Genomic DNA, 19,707 nt, shown 5'->3' on the forward strand with positions numbered 1-19,707 from the left:
AGATGTTCTCCTCGGCTTCCGGGTATGACCTTCGGGACTGGGCGTTCCTATTTGATTGACAGGCTTCCGACCGTCGCATACAGCGCGACACGCCTTGACGAAAGAAGCCGAACGGCGGTGCGGCGATATACGGCACCTGCGCACCGACGTTCGGCTACTTTTGGCAACTCGTGACGCGCTGTATGCGACGGTTGGAAGTCTGTCAATCAAATAGGAGCGCCCAGTCCCGCAGTCCATACCCGGAAGCCGCGGAGAACATCTATCTCTAAAAAGGTATGTACTGCATTGATTTAAAAAAAACACCCGATTGTGCTTCCCACAATTAGCCTCAATCTAATGTTAAAAATTTGTTTTTTGGGTGAACCCCCGTTTTAAAGCAAAAAGTAAAAAATATTGCTTTTTTTTTCAAAATTCACGTTTATTTTTTTGTTTATAGCGCAAAAAATAAAAAACGCAGAGGTGATCAAATGCCACCAAAAGAAATCTCTATTTGTGTTGAAAAAGGGACATCAATTTTGTTTGGGTGCAACGTCGCTCAAGTGGTTAAGCATTATTAAAGTCACTGCTCCTGAAAAAACAGCCATTTAAATTTTTTATTTTTTTTTGCATTGATACATGTCCCCTGGGGCAGTACCCGGGTCCCCATAAACTTTTTATGGCAATAAAATGCCTATAAGCCTTTAAAATGAACACTTTAGATTTTTCACATTCGTGCCCCATAGATTTTGTTCACACAAATCTGTCTGTTCGCATGTTCCGGTGCGAACCGAACCAGGGGGTGTTCGGCTCATCCCCAGTTGTGAAATACTAGCAAAGGGGAATTTTCATAGCTGCATTGTCAAAGATCAATTTGTCGTGGTTAAATGTTTCCTTTGTTGCAGGCCAGCCCTGGAAAGTGTTTTCAAAATTATTTTGTTTGCAACCCAGTACAGTATTTCAAAATATCTGGTCCAAGTTGTTTTTTTGCCCAGGACCCCCTTTCTTGTTTAAAACGTGCTATAAATTCAAGACAAAACAGAGGAACCCACCAAAGTTTTACAGGAACTAAAAAGTGTGCAGTTGACACGAAATGCCATATGTTCATAGATATCCACACTAGAGCATTCATTTCCTGGTTGAATACAATTTTCCACGAACCAGTTCATTTGTCTTCATATAAAAGTACAGTACATCATCTTAAATTCATCTCTAGGCTTTAAGCCAGATGCTGAATATATCATTTCCATTTCCAAAGCTACTGTGTAATAAGATTTGATCTCTTAGTCTGCTGCAAATGTATTTCCCTTTTCCAGGAATAAATTGGTCCAGGCTCACAGAGTATATTGTATTATGAAGTAACTTTTCCAATTACAGTAACTATGAACTCAGTCTAAAAAGGGCCCTCATATTAGGATTCTTCAGCAATAGAGGGTGATTCATAAAGAAGTATACAATTTCCAGATGCTGTAAAACAGTAATGCCGCGTACACACGACCGGTTAAATCGATGAGAATGGTCTGATGTTTTCATCGGTCAAAACCGATTGTGTGTGGGCGCCATCGGTTATTTAACCATCGGTTAAAAAAAAGCCAACTTGTTTTAAATTTAACCGATGGGTTTCTAACCGATAGAAAAAAAATGATCGTTAGTAGGCACGACCATCGGTTAAAAATCCACGCATGCTCCGAATCAAGTCGACGCATGCTTGGAAGCATTGAACTTTGTTTTTTTTCAGCACGTCGTCGTGTTTTACGTCACGGCGTTCTGACACGATCGCTTTTTTAATCGATGGTGTGTAGGCGCGACGGACCATCAGTCAGCTTCATCGGTTAACCGATAAAAACGGTCCATCGGTCCGTTCTCATCGGATGGACTGATCGTGTGTACGCGGCCTAACAGTTAAAGACACAAACCACAACTATGAACTGTTAGGTAGATGTACTCATAAAGTTTGTGATCCGCTACTGAGGAAAGTGACATGGCAATAGCATGTAGGCGCATGTGTCATGTGACTAGTCATTCAAAATTGCAGTGTCTGCAGTGGAGAAGGTGTTTTGTGTTCTTGAATTGAGCAAAACATAATCTGTAACTGTTGTGCAAAGGCATTTTCGATCAAAATTCTGAAAATAATCTCCAACCAAAAATCTATCTACGATTGGATGGTGAACCACTACACTGGTCGGGCAATGTGGGAGATTACCTCGATGAACATCTTCCTCTTTGATGGATTGGACGAGCCGTGGACTACAACATGCCATTGACCCAATGTCCACCCAAAAAATCCTGACTTAACACTTTTTCCTGTGGAGGTATGTAAAGGACAAGGTATTTGCCTCTCCCCTTCCTGTTGATCTAACAGAGCTTAAACAGCGTATCACAGACACTATCACTGCACAAATTCATATATCTTAAATCGCGATTGGGCGGAAATGAATTACCAGCTTGATGTGTGTCGTGTGACTAAGGGTGCACACATAGAACATCTCTGACTGTCTCTAAAAAAATGAAACATTCCCCTACAATTCTGTTACAGGTAAGCCTAAAATCTTTGGTCAACAATAGCAATTTTAGAGTGAATACAATAAAACAGAAGCATTAAATGTCACCATACCAGATTCCATTGCCTCAGTGTTGCAGGACTCTTTTCCTTTTATTTGGAAAACTAAAGCTCTTAAATATCTAGGTATTCAAATTCCCCCCAGTCTAGAATCTCTTTACGGTTTAAATTATAAACCTTTATTGTCATTAGTAAATAGCAGGTTGAAAGACTGGTGTGTTTTTATTCACTCGTGGTTTGGAAGGATGGCACTCCTGAAAATTGAGAATTCGTCCCGTATTCTTTATATCTTTCAAACTGTACTAATAACCCCACCAAATTTCTTCTTCAGTTCTTTAAAATCCTTATTAATGCGCTATATTTAGGCTGATTCCCATGCTATTGCAAAAAAAGGGGGTGCAATCAGCACAAAAAAATATTAAATATATATAAATCTAAAACCCCCTATGCAAGCTGAACACTGAAGAATTTTCCCTAAATTCAATGACAAAGATAAATATAAGGTACTTGCAGCGCAAACACTAAATAAATACACCATCTAAATAAAGAATTAAAAATATAAAAAACAATTGTTCCCAGAAAAGTCCAAGAGAGAGTCCACAGAAAAGTCCAAACGGGTGATGAGTAAAAAACTCCACAGGATCTTTTCACCAGTGCTGGAATGATAAACAGCCGTGACAAAAACCCTCCACCTCTAGGCTCTCTAAACACTCTCACCTCATGAAATTGACCCCTGAACGAACAGGTGATCAATAAAGCAGAATATCAGGTTAGATTTCAAATGTCCAAAAGCACTTCAGTCCCGTTCCATTAGGAGTCAGCCGACTGCCAATCCATATACAGAGAGAGAATCTAAGTGCTCACCGTTTTTAACAAGTTTATTCCAATATGTATTATACAGGGTACTCACATTTAGAAAGATAAAAAGCCGGCATATAAACAAACGATAAAGTTTCGATAGGGCAGCAGCGGGTGACGTCAGAAAAGGCTCCTTCCACCGTATGTGTTACGTTCCAACGGAACTTCCTCAGCGGGGGAAGTTCCGTTGGAATTCTTCGGTAAAAGGCAAATAAAAAAAATCTACACTTACGCCGGTCGGATCTTAGGGATATCTATGCGTAACTGATTCTATGAATCAGGCACATAGATACGACCGGCCGGACTCAGAGATACGACGGCGTATCTGGAGATACGCCGTCGTATCTTCTATCTGTGAATCTACCCCTTAGTGAGTTTAATTAGCTCAATTATATTCTTTCTTTCTATGTTTCTGGAACGAATTATGCTCGCAAACCAAGGTTTTAATGTACAAAACAAAAGAGGGGACTAATAGTACTTGATGTATGTCTTTAAAGCAGTAGTAAACTGCTACAATTTTTTTTTAACTCTGCATGACGTCACACCGCATGCGCACGGGACTCACAGACCACAGCACGGAGCTCTGAAAAGACGACACGGTAGATATTCACTGTTTGCTTCCACTTTAACCAGGTAATCACCTCCCTATTGCCGAAATACGGCTACAAGGCGGTTGCTTAACTCTGGGAGGACGTGCATGGACGTCTTCCCAGAGAATCATTCTCGCACACGCGATCAATGTTGCTCGCCGGGTCCACGGGACCCGCAGCAACAAGGATCACGGAAAAGGGCCAATGAAATCGGCTCTTTACCACGTGATCGCGCCATCCAATGACGGCACGATCACAAATGTAAACAAACCTGGCAAACAGGTCGTTTCCAGGTCATCTCTCTCCTCTCCTCACACCGTTGCAGCGTGAGAGAAGAGGAGAGAGATACAGGACAAAAAGTGAGTGCCCAGCAGTGCCAAATAGTGCCCACCAGTGCCCCATCTCTGCCCCAACTGTGCCCAAACAGTGCCATCTGTACCCAAACAGTGTCATCTGTGCCAAAACAGTGCCACCAGTGCCACCAGTGCACAACAGTGCCACCTGTGCCCACCAGTGCCATCTGTGCCCACCAGTGCCATCTGTGCCCACCAGAGCCACCAGTTCCACCTGCACCACTGCAGTGCCGCCTGTGCCCACCCGTGCCGCCTGTGCCCACCCGTGCCGCCTGTGCCCACCCGTGCCGCCTGGGCCCACCCATGCCGCCTGTGCCCACCCGTGCCGCCTGCTAATCAGCGACCCTAGAGCCACAGCAGTTCACACCAGTTCCACCTGCACCACTGCAGTACCGCCTGTGCCCACCAGTGCTGTCTGTGCCCACCCGTGCCGCCTGTGCCCACCCATGCCACCTGTGCCCACCAGTGCCGCCTGCTAATCAGCGACCCTAGAGCCACAGCAGTGCAACCAGAGCCACAGCAGTTCACACCAGTGCCACCTTTGCCCATCAATTCCACCTGCACCACTGCAGTGCCACATCAGCGCCACCAGTGTTCTGCAGTGCAGCCTCACTAGCCACCAGTATGGCAAAAAAATATTTTACCACCAAGGAGGCCTTCCAGCAACTATGCGCGACTGATGAGAGCTGCGGGGAGCTCTCTGAGTCTCTGTCCGATTCGCATTCGGCCTATGAGCCCGTAACAAGCAGCGGGTCTGATACGGAATCAGAGGAGGAATGTGTGCCCACTAAAAGAAGGTGTTCTGGCGTGGAGCAGCAGCAGCCTACTACTAGCAGCACAGTGCCGTCCACCCCGCGAGCAGTGCCGTCCACCCCACGAGCAGTGCCGTCCACCCCGCGAGCAGTGCAACAAAGGCCAGGCACCAGTAGGATGTCCTCTCCGCCCCAAAGGGATAGGGGCCATGCCAGCCTTCCCTATGGCCTTCAAAACCCCCTGTGGCTGCCTTCTAATTCTGCAGCAACAAATATCCCCCCTTTCACCACCCAGCCAGGTGTCCAGGTGAACACCGATAATTTTGCCATGATAGATTTTTTTTATTTGCTTTTTACAGAAGAATTATTATCATCCATTGTGGCCCAGTGCAACCTCTACGCTCAGCAGTTTATAGAAAGCAACCCTGATTCCAGTTATGCCCGCCCCTTTGAGTGGAGAGAACTGACCGTAGAGGAGTTCAAAATATTTTTAGGCCTAACCTTCAATACAGGTCTCTCAAAAAAAAAAACAATCCTACTCCTATTGGTCTACCAAAGCCATCCACCACATGCCAGTCTTCTCATCCCGTATGCCCAGATCGCGATACTTTATGATTCTACTGTTCCTCCACTATAATGATAACACCCAGTGCCCTCCCAGAAATGACCCTTCTTTTGACAAATTATTTAAAATTCGTACAAACTGTGCGACCGAGACACGGGATACATCTACTCCTCCAACTGCATCCCCCCGAATGCCCAGAGTATATTGGAAGCAGTGGAAAAGTGGTCTGGGAGCTTATCTATCCGCTCCTTGGAAAGGGGATACCAGCTTGCCCCTGTTTCGCAATCTACACCGGAGAGACACCCCAGCATGTGGCACAGTAAGAACCAACAGAAAGGGCTTCCCACAAAAATTGGTCAATCAGAAGCTAAGAGGAGGAGAGACGACATCTTTGCGGAACCAGGAGCTATTGGCTGTCAAGTGGAGGGACAGACGAGACGTCCACATGCTCACCACCATCCACGACGACACCTACGTGGAAGTCCCCAAAAGAAAAGGCCCAGTACAGAAACCATCTTGTGTCTACGATTACAATTTGTTTATGGGAGGAGTGGACTTCAACGATCAAATAATTGAACCCTACCTTCCCTCAAGAAAATCCCGTCACTGGTACAAAAAAGTGGCCATATATTTTTTCAGTTTAGACTTCTATAACGCTTATGTTATATACAAAAAATCAACTCCGAATCCCGCACCCTATCTTTACTTTCAAGAAGAAGTCATCACCGCCCTTTTGTTCCCTGAAATCCCACCAGAAATTCTTCGCACTGATTGCGTGAGCAGACTCCACGAACGCCACTTTCCTGACAAATTCCCCCCCCCCCCCGTGAAAATGGGCGCAAACACCAGAAGAGATGCCGGGTGTGCTCCAGAGAAGGAGTCAGAAGAGACACCACAGTTTATTGTCCCGATTGTCCTTCCCAACCAGGCCTCTGTTTAGGTGTATGTTTCCGCCGTTACCATACTGCTCCAGATTATTAGGTAAAAAAAAATCAAATTTCCTGTCATTTTCCTCCACACCCCTGATGCCACTGCACTGTACATACCTCTGTCTTCTCCGTTACTGACCCTGGACTGTTATACGACCACTCTTTTGCCTAATGCTAAAAATACCTCTGCCTTCTCCGGAACTGACCCTGGCTTGTTTTACGACCACACTTCTGCCTAATGCTTAACTGTACCTACCTCTGCCTTCTCTGGAACTGACCCTGGACTGTTTGACCACGTTTTTTGCCTGCCTCTTGGATTGATCTTTTACCCTGCTATTCTAGTTGGACCACAGGGGTCTCACATATGTGAGGGGCTCCAGAATTGTTTTTCTGGATGAAAAAAAATATTTTTTCGTTTTCTCATTCTCGGATTAGGGTCTGGTTGCCCGGAGGCTTCAAAGAGATTTGGTTGGGAGAAGCCTCTACCCCTGGCCCCATTCTTTCCTGGCCTGCTACCTGGACCATGTTCCTGCTTACTACCAGGACCAATATTTTGGCTCTGCTGGCAATGTTTCTACTTGCACTGGCCCTGGACTGTATATGGAAAGTATCCCTGCCTGTACTGACTGTGACGGTATTAGCATGATATCCCCGTCAAACATTCCCTTCTTCCCATAAAGAAAATCACCCAATATTCCACGAGGAGGAATATTCCTGGAATCGCCCAATAAGCCACACATGAGCCAAGGTTACTGCTGGAACAAGACACTTTAATGGCAGCATGCTGCCAGGTATATATGCAGTTTACAAGCTAAATCCTCAATCAATGAACAATAAAATCTCCACCCCCTTTCCACACACAGTGGGGGCTCTCATACAGATTATAGGCAGACACTTCGGCGCCGACTCTGAAGACACATTTCTTTAGATAATGACATCAGTGAAGGTAATTACTAGAATACGTTATCTAGACAGCTTGGCCCCGCATATAGAAGAGGTAATTATCACAATGAAGCAATCAGAATAATTAACATGAGCCCCTTCTGATCACAGTAAACACAGGGCTTCTTCACACAACGCACTAGATCAATTACCCTTTAACATACACAGCATTACTAGCAGGGAGAATTAACTGAAGCATATCCTTCACAATGGCCCCCCTTTTTCTCCCTGCTCCGGCAACCCGGTTGGACCTTTCCTGGTCCAGTAGGGTTGACGGGTTCAGAGTTTTTTTAGTCCGAGGTTAACTCCGTTTGGCGTAACTGACCTCCCTTGGCAACAGCTTCCGACTCAGGTATGCCACCGGGTCGTCAGATCACACGCCGGTCAGTCCCTAAGTCTTTGTGTGATCTGCAGAGTCACCAGAAGTCAGTGTGAAGACGGCGAATGGGTCTGTGCACCGCCGTCTAGGTGTCCCGCTATGGGAGGGGCAGGTTATGGCTCTGAAGTGACAATCACAGGAGATTCATAAAAATAAAAATGTATATTTGTTGAAATGCTGTAGCACTGGTGCTCAGAGTCCGGGGGGGTTGGATCAGTGCCCCATAGGGTCAGCCACCCCCTGCTCCCTCCGCAGCCGCCGGTTCTCCTCTTTGAGCTTCTCCAGCTCCATCTCCAGTTCATGGAGCTTGGGGGGGTCAGCCTGCTGTGACCTCAGGCGGTTGTTCTCCTCCTCCATGCGGCTTATGCACTCCTCCAGCTCCATGTACTCACGGATCAGCTCCTGCTTGCTCATGTCCTGCAGGCTCTCCACGTGGTCCTTCATCATCAGGAACTGGGTGGTGGTGTAAGGGGCCACCGGTGGGCCCTTGGCGAACATCTCGGCCCGCATCTGGGATGCCCGCTACGACTCCCTCTCCTCCAGTCGCTTCTTCTCCTCCCAGGTCAGCTTGTTATACGGCTTCCAGGACCTCTTCTTCTTGGAGGGTAGCCGCCGGTGCCTCTTTCTGCCCAGCTCCCTCCAGGGCCCCTCCGGCTCATGGCTGTCGCCCACCCGGCTGTCTCTTAATCCCCGGGGCGGTTTTTTCCGTTACCCATGACCAGCCGACAATGGTGTTCCCTGTTGTCCGTAATAACAGATTGCACCATGAGGGCTTCGTAAAGGGTGCCCAATGGTTCTTCCTGACCCAGCTCCTGGGGATCCCAAGCCGAGTCTACACAATGGGCTGCTGCTGGTGGGCGGTACCCAGGTTGAGACCAATTTGACCTGGTGTTGTCGTTTATGGGGCAATTCTGCTTGAAGTGACCCAGCTGTTTGCACTGGAAGCAGCGTTGTTCGTTGTCCTCCTGGCGTGGATAGCGAGGGCTAGATGTCACTGGTCTGTTAGGAGGTTGGTATCTAGCGGCTGGTGGGTGTGAGGGCGCCGTTGGTCGTGGAGGTTGTACCCGTGGTGTGACCTGGTTTGTCTTGCGAGTATCCGCATATTCATCCGCCAACTTAGCGGCCTCTGGTAGAGTCATGGGCCTGCGATCTCTCACCCAGTTTTTGACATCCGTCTGGATGTGATTGTAAAATTGCTCCAGGAGCATTAGTTGCAAAATGTCCTCTGCGGTGGTGGCCTGGCTGCTGTTAACCCAGTTAGAGGCCGACAGGGATAACTGGCATGCCCATTCCACGTAAGAGTCTTTTGTGGTTTTGCGTGAGTCCCTGAACTTCTGTCGGTGGCTCTCTGGGGTTACTGCATAACGAGCCAGGAGCACTTCTTTAACCCGGGCGTAGCTATGGATATCCTGATCTGGCGCGGTCCGGAAAGCATCAGAAGCTTTACCTGACAGTTTGCCTGACAATATTGAAACCCACTCTCCTCTAGCTATTCGGTGCAGGTTACATTGTCGCTCAAAATCTGCCAGGTAGTTATCAATTTCACAGTCCTTTTCATCAAAAGCTTTAAAAGCGCTAAACGGAATCTTCCTTGTGTCTGCTGTGCTGTACTCACTGTTTGGAGAATGTGCGGCTGCTTGTTGGACTGCTGCCAGTTTTAACTGTAGCTCTGCGTTTACTAACAGGTCCATCACTTTCAGCACCACATCCGCCGTTGGGTTCGGACCGAACCATGCTAGCTTCTCTCTCATTACTTTGTTGGCTGGCGATTCCTCCTCCTGAATCACTGGTGTCTCCATCTCTTGTACTGCTGGTGTTGCTGCAACCAAGTTCTCCTGGTCTAGCTCCATTAATTCTGCTATGATGACCCGCTTGGTTTTGTTGCTAGCAATCCTTCCACGAACTTCCAGTAGTTCTTCCAGTGTCTGCTTGGAATCCGGGTGTAAAGGAGAGTAGAAGGGAAAATCCCGCTGCTGCCAACCATTTGTGACGGTATTAGAATGATATCCCCGTCAAACATTCCCTTCTTCCCATAAAGAAAATCACCCAATATTCCACGAGGAGGAATATTCCTGGAATCGCCCAATAAGCCACACATGAGCCAAGGTTACTGCTGGAACAAGACACTTTAATGGCAGCATGCTGCCAGGTATATATGCAGTTTACAAGCTAAATCCTCAATCAAAGAACAATGAAATCTCCACCCCCTTTCCACACACAGTGGGGGCTCTAATACAGATTATAGGCAGACTCTGAAGACACATTTCTTTAGATAATGACATCAGTGAAGGTAATTACTAGTTGTAACAGAATACGTTATCTAGACAGCTTGGCCCCGCATATAGAAGAGGTAATTACCACAATGAAGCAATCAGAATAATTAACATGAGCCCCTTCTGATCACAGTAAACAGTAAACACAGGGCTTCGTCACACAACACACTAGATCAATTACCCTTTAACATACACAGCATTACTAGCAGGGAGAATTAACTGAAGCATATCCTTCACACTGACTATGGACAATATTCCATTCCTGCTGCCTGGACAATTCCATTCACTGTCGCTGACCAAGCCCCTGCCTGCTGCCTGGATCGGGGCTCTCCTCCTGTGGACAATTGCACTACTAAAAACACAGGTAATCTTTTTTTTTTTTTTTACCCATTACTCAGCAGAATGTATTTTAGGGTGTAATTCTTGGTATGTACATGCTGTGTTAGAAATATGAAGGGCCTTCAAAAATGTGATAGATTGTAAGGAAATTGGATGTGTAATTTGTGTCCCTAGAATGTTGGATGATGGGTCTCTATGTGGCCAGGCTCAGGCTGTTAAAAAAGCTCACACATGTGGTATCGCCATACTCAGGAGGAGCAGCAGAATATATTTTGGGGTGTATTTTTTGCTATGTACATGCTATGTGTTGGAAATATCCTATAAATGGACAACTTTGTGTAAAAAAATGCGTTTTCATTTTATTTCCACATTTTCCAAAAACATCTGGGAAAAAATTAACTATTCAAAAGACTCATTATGCCTCATAGGTTATACATTGGGGTGTTAGCTTTCCAAAATGGGGTCACTTTGTGGGCGTTTCCATTGTCCTGGTGCTCCAGGGCCTTCAAAAGTGTAATAGGTGGTTGAGAGATTAGGGGCCAGATTCACAAAGAGATACGACGGTGTATCTACAGATACACCATCGTATCTCTGATTTTTACTGGTCCTATCTATGCACCTGATTCATAGAACCAGTTACGCATAGATAGGGCTGAGATCCGACAGTGTTACACTGTGTTACACTGTCGGATCTTTTTTTGGATTTAAAAATGGCGCCGGGGGCGTTCCCGCTGATTTACACTGAATTAATATGTAAATCAGCGAGATACGCGAAATTCACTAACGTACGCGGACCCGACGCTGTGTTCTTACGTCGTTTCCGTAGCGCGGTACCCGTCGTATACTTACCCATGCTAAAAGCAGGGGTAAGTATTGTTAAGTATGGCCGTCGTTCCCTCGTCGATTTGTATTTTTTTTACGTAGTTTCCGTAAGTCGTTCTCGAATACGGAACTACGTAGTTTGCGTACGCATCGAAACCACTGACGTCCTAGCGACGTCAGTGGGAGCAATGCACGCCGGGAAATTCCCCGGACGGCGCATGCGTATTTAAATCGGCGCGGGAGCGCGCCTGATTTAAATAGTACACTCCCCCAGCCGCGGAATTAGAATTCCGCCGGGGGAGTTAGGATCCGCCGTCGCAAGTTTGGAGGTAAGTGTGTTGTGAATTTGACACTTTCCTCACAAACTTGCGAGGGCGGATCTTAAAACACATAGGTTACACGGATCTAAAGATCCGCTAACCTTTGTGAATCTGGCCCTAGATGTGTAATTTATGCTCCTAGAACGCTTGAAGTTGCTACTTCGGTGTTGGGCCTTTGTATGTGGCCAGACTGTGTAAAAGTCTCACACATGTGGTATCGCCATACTCAGGAGGAGCAGGAGAATATATTTTGGGGTGTCATTTGTGGAATATACATGCCATGTGAGAGAAATAACCTGTTATAATGACAATATGGTGTGGAAAAAATAAAATAAAAAAACTCTTAATTTTGCAAAGAATTGTGGGAAAAAATGACAACTTCAAAAAACTAACTATACCTCTTACTAACTACCTTGGAATGTCTACTTTCCAAAAATGGGCCATTTGGGGGGTATTTGTACTTTACTGGCTTGTTAGGGTCTCAAGAAATGAGAGAGGCTGTCAGTGCATCAGATGTGATCAAATTGAGCAATTTTCAGTAATTGGTACCATAGCTTGTAGACCCTAATACATTTCCCCCAGACTAAATAATATCCATTTTTTTTTTTTTTTTTACCAAAGATATGTAGCAGTATACATTTTAGGCCAAATTTATTTAAAAAAAATGATTTTTTGCAAAATTTTATGATAGAAATTAAGAAAAATAGTTTTTTTTACAAAATGTTTGTTCTTTTTTCATTTATAGAAAAAAAAAAAAATCGCAGAGGTGATCAAATACCACCAGAAGAAAGCTCTATTTGTGGGGAAAAAAGGACATATGGTTACAGTGTTGTATGACTGAGTTATTGTCATTCAAACTGTGAGAGCACAGAAAGCTGAAAATTGGTCTGGTTATTAAGTGGGTTTAAGTGCCCAGTGGTCAAGTGGTTAATATAGCACTCAAAGCGTTGACAGCACTTATATTAATTTAAAAAAAAAAGCGCATCTAAAATAACATCTTTCTATCTCTTCAGAATGGCAGTAGCAGCGTATGAAAATCTCACTATCTGACTATACAAAATGACTGCGAAAATGACATTACCAGTTCAGCTCCAGTCCAGGCCAGACTTCTTCAGTAGCCAACATCAATCAAGCACTTAAATAGCTTCCCCGGCCATCTCCATAGTGACGATGTAAGCAATACAATGAAACCACAGGATGTAACTTCCTAATAAGCTGTATTAGCATCTTGGGCGCATAACCTGCATAAAGTGAACAGTCTTTATCGCTACCAATCATATATTGTATCCAGTATTGCCTTCAGTGTTTTCTGTGATATCTCAAGCTTTGTTTGCTTAACCACTTCCCGCCCGGCCTACGGCCGATTTACGTCCGGGAAGTGGTTCTGAAATCCTGACAGGACGTCCATGGACGTCCTGCAGGATTTCATGCCGCGCGCGCCCGTGGGGGTCAGTCTGACACCCTGCATCTCCGATCTCGGTAAAGAGCCTCCGGCGGAGACTCTTTACCATGTGATCAGCAGTGTCCAATCACGGCTGATCACGATGTAAACAGGAAGAGCCGTTGATGGCTCTTCCTCACTCGCGTCTGACAGACGCGAGCATAGGAGAGCCGAACGGTTCGCGCTGATTGTTTATCAGCGCAGCCCCCCCTCGGATCGCCACACTGGACCACCAGGGAGTGCCCACCCTGGCCCACCAGGGAAGGGCAAGAAAAAAAAAAAGTCTGCAAAAAAAAAAAAGCATTAAAAAAAAAAAAAAATATGCCAATCAGTGCCCACAAATGGGCACTGACTGGCAATATGAGTAAATCAGTGCTGCCACCCCAGTGTCCATCAGTGCCACCCCAGTGTCCATCAGTGCCACCCCACAGTGTCCATCAGTGCCGCCCCACAGTGCCCATCCATGCCCAGTGCCTACCTATCAGTGCCCATCTGTGCCACCCATAAGTATCCATCAGTGCCACCCATAAGTGCCGCCCATGAGTGCCCATCTGTGCCGCCTATGAGTGCCCAGTGCCACCCATGAGTGCCCATCAGTGCCGCCTATGTGTGCCCATCAGTGCCGCCTATGTGTGCCCATCAGTGCCGCCTATGTGTGCCCATCAGTGCCGCCTATGAGTGCCCATCAGTGCCGCATACCAGCGCCACCAATCAGTGCCACCTCACCTGTGCCCGTCAGTACTACCTCATCGATGTCCATCAGTGCCATCTCATCGGTGCCCATCAGTGCCGCCATATCAGTGCCTGTAATTGAAAGAGAAAACTTACTTATTTACAAAAAAATTAACAGAAAAAAATAAAAACGTATTTTTTTTTCCAAATTTTCAGTCTTTTTTTAGTTGTTGCGCAAAAAAAAATCGCAGAGGTGATCAAATACCACCAAAAGAAAGCTCTATTTGTGGGGGAAAAAGGACGCCAATTTTGTTTGGGTACAGTGTAGCATGACCGCACAATTGCCATTCAAAGTGCGACAGTGCTGAAAGCTGAAAATTGGCTTGGGCAGGAAGGTGCGTAAGTGCCTGGTATGGAAGTGGTTAAAGGGGTTGTAAGCCCTCGTGTTTTTTCACCTTATTGCATCCTATTCATTAAGGTGAAAAATGTCTGACACTGACCGGCCTCCTAGCCCCCCCCCCCCGTTTTATTCACCCAAGCCGTTTGTTCCCTCAGCGGAGATGCGCTGTACCTCTCTGCCCAGGGTTCTCGATTGGATAGAATGATAGCAGTGCAGCCATTGGCTCCCGCTGCTGTCGATCAAATCCAATGACGTGGGCCGAGTCAGGCATTCTGTGTCTATGGACGCAAATGCTGAGCTCGGGAGTACACCCGCAAGGTAACTCCCAGGGGGTTTACAGATATGAGGAGGAGCCGCGAGTGCCGCCGGGGGACCCCAGAAAATGAGGTTCGGGGCCACACTGTGCAAAACTAACTGCACAGTGGAGGTAAGTATGATATGTTTGTTATTTAAAAAAAAAATGAGGGTTTACAACCCCTTTAACCTAGTTTATCAGAGGGGCTGAAGTCATTGCAGAGGCCGGGGAAAAGAACAGAGAACCTATCCTATCCAGCGGCTCCTACGGGAGTAGCGCTACATAAGTAAACCTTGCTGTTGCATTATCTAATTTGTGGAGTTTCTGGCTTTTATTTTAGTGGCTGGCTTTTTTTGATCCACTCCTTTATCTTCATGGACCCAATAATGACCACCTACTAAAAAATGCTAGCTGCCTTTGTTTTCAATGCTTTGAGACCCTGACCCTGATGCAGATCATAAAAGTTAAAGTAAAATCAGAACTCCTAGTCTGCATTCCTAATCTTTGTTAGTGACAATACTGAAGCTAATAAATACATGATAGCCATAGAACGAGCATTTTCAGAAGGTATTATTATTCAGAACAGTAGTATCTTCTATAGTTTTTAAGTATATTTGCTTTTAAGTATTGAAAAACCTACTAAACCGTTTGAAAGTTCAATTTAGAATACAGCACAAAGAAATTGCGGTTTGTAATATTTTAACCCCTAATACTCCTAATACTTATAGGACATAATGTGCAAAAGCAGGACCGCTGTCTACGGCTCATTTGCCGTAGACAAGGGCGCGCAGGTGCACTAACAATAGCCATGCTAAACTTGGCAGTGCCGTGTTTGACGGCTCCCGCACGCATGTGAGGAGTGACGTTATCACCGCTCCGGCCAATCACAGTGCCGGAGCAGCTAAACCCGTAAGTAACCTCCGGGAGCGATGGATGCGGCCGGAGGACGGATTCGTGGGCTTTGGTCTAAGGTAAGTAATACATAATGAGCTAGTATGCTAGTCATACTAGCTCATTATGCCTTTGTCTTGCAGGTTTTTTTTTTTTTTCATTTTTCATGGGTTTACAAAAAAATGGAACCTTCGCCTTTCGGAACCCTCCCCCCACCCCTGGAAGGGCAGGACTTAGGGTGGTGGGGGCCCCTGGGCTTGAGTCACTTTTGGGCCCTACCTTCCATACATTAATTTAACCACTTCAATACAGGGCTTTAAAACTCACCTCCATACCGGGCCTATTCTGGCACTTCTCTCCTACATGTACAAATCATCATTCTTTTGCTAGAAAATTACTCAGAACCCCCAAACATTATATATGTTTTTTTTAGCAGACACCCTAGGGAATAAAATGGCGGCCATTGCAACTTTTTATCTTGCACGGTATTTGCACAATAATTTTTGGGAAAAAAAATGGTTTCATGAATTAAAAAAATAACAAAACAGTAAAGTTAGCCCAATTTTTTTGTAAAATATGAAAGATGATGTTACGCCGAGTAAAGAGATACCTAACATGTCATGCTTTAAAATTGCACACACTCATGGAATGGCGCCAAACTTTGTTACTTAAAAATCTCCATAGGTCGACGCTTTAAAAATGTTACAGGTTACCAGTTTAGAGTTATAGAGGAGGTCTAGTGCTAGAATTGTTGCACAAGCTCTAACGCACGCGGCGACACCTCACATGTGTGGTTTGAACAACGTTTACATACGTGGACGGGACTTACGTGTGCGTTCGCTTATGAGCGCGAGCTACCGGGGACAGGGGCGTTTTAATTTTTTTTTTACTTATTTATTTATTTATTTCCCCCTTTTTTTCGATCGCTTTTATTCCTATTACAAGGAATGTAAACATCCCTGTAATAGGAATAGTGTGTGACAGGTCCTCTTTAAGGACAGATGCAGGGTCAATTAGACCCCACATCTCTCCTCCAGGCTGGAAAGAATGAGATTGTGAAAAAAAAATCATAGATATCATTCTTACTAGCCGCAATTGCGGTTTGTTTACTCACGGGTACCCAGGCGTGACATCATCACATCGCGCCCGGGCCTCCGACGGTCACAGAGATGACTGGTGACCATCTGGTCACTAGTCATCGCTATGCCTCCCATCTGGCGCACGGCGATCATCTCTCCGGGCCCCCGATGGCATGGGAGAACCCGGAGAAGCACCGGATGTCGGCGGGAGTCCCCTCCCGCCGCCTATAAGAACGATCAAGTGGCGGAACCGCCGCTATGATCGTTCTTATGGTGCGCAGGATCGCCGCCGGAACAAAATGATATCTGAATGATGCCTCTAGGTGCAGGCATCATTCAGATATCACCGCACAAAGTACAGGACATCATATGACGTCCACCCGGGATAAGAGATCCCCTTTTTGGACGTCATATGACGGTGTGCGGTTTTGAAGTGGTTAAATAGAACAAAATGATACATACACAAGCTATGTATTCTCCCACTTCAAAGGGGTATACCTAGGGAAGAAAAACAGCATAAAATGTATGTGTGTATGGGGATAAATAACCCAATATCACCACAAAGAGCCTGGCAAAGAAAAAGCCTCTGCTGTACCTGTCAGATGGAGAGGGATCATATAATTCCGCCGTACGAGCCGTCACGTCTGTCCATTGGTAGTCTCAGCAGCTATAAATAGTGTCATTCGGATGCCCGCACATGCGCATAAGAATGACTGGGCGTAATGACGTCATCGCGACCGCGTCACATAATGATGACGCGTAGTTATCAATAGTAAACATAACGCTGTCCCGAAGGACATGATGTATACTGAGCATGGGCACTAAAAAGCACTGACACAAGTCAGAGTGCAATGTATTCAAAGGGCAAATCCAACAATTGGAGCCAAAGTAACATGCCACATCCAACAAAAGGACAGACACCGGGCATAGTATTGCAAAAATAGCTTTACAAGGGTAATAAAAGAAAGACAGTTTGTCTACTTGGACGGAGGACAAAAATGATAAATGTCCCTAGAACAGGTAAGACTGTAGACCAATAAACACTTTAAATAAAAAATTAAATGACTGGCATATTATTGAAAAAAATTAAATGTAAACGGGCAGGGCCCCCTATTGGACGCGGCCCATGGGCTTGAGCCCAGTCAAGCCCAATGGTAAGTCTGGCCCAGCCCCCCGGTGTCACATTTGGCACCTTTCAGGGGGGTGCAGATACCTGTATAATACAGATATTTGCACCCACTTCCGGGCATAGACCCCAGCGGGGGTCACACCCCTTCCTGTCCCCCCGCTGTCTTCTGTGAAACACATAGGTCCCAGAAGACAGCGGGGACCAGTTAGGATGCGCAGCACGACTCGCGCATGCACAGTAGGGAACCGGGAAGTGAAGCCGCAATGCTTCACTTCCTGATTCCCTTACCGAGGATGGCGGCCGGGGGGTCAGCTGAGAGCCGAGCAATTGAATGGCTTCAGTTGCCGACATCGCGGGCAACCTGGACAGGTAAGTGTCCATTTATTAAAAGTCAGCAGCTGCAGTATTTGTAGCTGTTGGCTTTTAATATTTTTTTTAAGGCGGACCTCCGCTTTAATGCAAAAAAGTGATATTCCATTTTAAGTGTAGCGCCCCCTTACTTTCAGTATGGGCACTACGCTAAAGTTAGTGGGGAATGGGAGAGTTACTTTGCTCCCATTCAAAATGTGCTAAAATTGGGACTTCTGTCACTCCACTGAGTCAGACTGTGCATCCCTGGCCAGCAGTTAGCGCCAGAGGGGTTCTGGCAGAGCAACTTTCCCCAGCAGCCAATCAGAGAAGTTTCTCCCTCGAAAGGCATGCTGGGGAGGGGTATATCTGTGACAGGTGTCATGTGCTAAGAAAGTTTTTTTGCGGGGTCCCGGTTCCAGGTGCGGCATCCACCTTCGGGGTGCGCGCATCCATGGACCCCGTCAGCGAGGCCCACCAGGCCAGAATTGCAGTTTACCTAAACCCTCATCCTGAGGTAAAAAGGGACTCCAGTGACTTACTGGATTCCTGGTTCTATTGAAAGGATCCCAGGCTGGGTGCCGTTCGATTGGGGAGTCGGCTTGAGGGGAACCCGGAGGTAGGTTGTCCAACAGGGCTTGAGCGAGCCAATCGGGGATCTGGTGACCGGAATGGTGACAGGTACGTGTTGCTGTCATCTGGTGACCTATGCTAAAACCTACTGGGAGGATTTGCTCAATTTATTCATCTAGCTCACCTAAAGCAATAGGCCTGTGGCAGAGGCCCTAGAGCCAGATCTGTGAGAAAGATCTGTTCCTCCCAGCAAATCCTAAGTGACACTTCGGCTGCCAGGCTTGTGAGAGGGGTCTGTCCGGGGGCACTTTACCCACTCCAACTAGAGTGGCGACGAATAACAGTTTGGTACTCTATTGAGCAAGGACTGCTCAATCAATATCCAGGCCTGACACTGCAAGGTTCTCTTTCTTCTTCATCAACCTGCTCTTCCTATTTGATGTTGATGTTGGCCGTGTTTGGCCTGGAATAAAGCATTGGAAAACTCTTTATTCACTGTCTGGACTTTCGCTCACTGCTTTGTTCTCCAACTGCACCCATACGCCACATTAAGGTAACTCAATATGCCGATCCCAAAAACAGATCAGCGGCTCTTTCGGGGGTAGCGCTACATAAGTATTCACCACAGCGTATTATAATGTGGTGTACTGTAATACAATGCAGCATGAAATAAGCACTGTCCTACTTTTTGTCAGTGCGCACTACTGTACCCTTGAACTGAACACACATAGCATAAAGCAACTTGCCTTGCCCATGCTTTTGACTGTGCTGGGCAAATCTGCCCAGTGTAACAATACACACCTGGGGGCAGATCCACAAAAGAATTACGCCGGCGTATCTATTGATACGCCGCGTAATTTTAAAGTTCCTGTGTCGTATCTTTGTTTTGTATCTACAAAACAAGATACGACTGCATCTGGGATCGATCCGACAGGCGTACGTCTTAGTACGCCGTCGGATCTTAGGTGCATTTTTTTGGCGGCCGCTAGGTGGCGTTTCCGTCGAATTCCGCGTCAAGTATGCAAATTAGCTAGATACGGCGATCCACGAACGTACATCCGGCCGGCGCATTTTTTTACGTCGTTTGCGTTTGGCTTTTTCCGGCGTATAGTTACCCCTGCTATTATGAGGCGTACTCAATGTTAAGTATGGCCGTCGTTCCTGCGTCGAATTTAGAATTTTTTACGTTGTTTGCGTAAGTCGTTCGCGAATAGGGATTTG

The sequence above is a fragment of the Rana temporaria genome, chromosome 5 (genome assembly GCF_905171775.1).
Source record: "Rana temporaria chromosome 5, aRanTem1.1, whole genome shotgun sequence".
Classification (NCBI taxonomy): domain Eukaryota; kingdom Metazoa; phylum Chordata; class Amphibia; order Anura; family Ranidae; genus Rana; species Rana temporaria.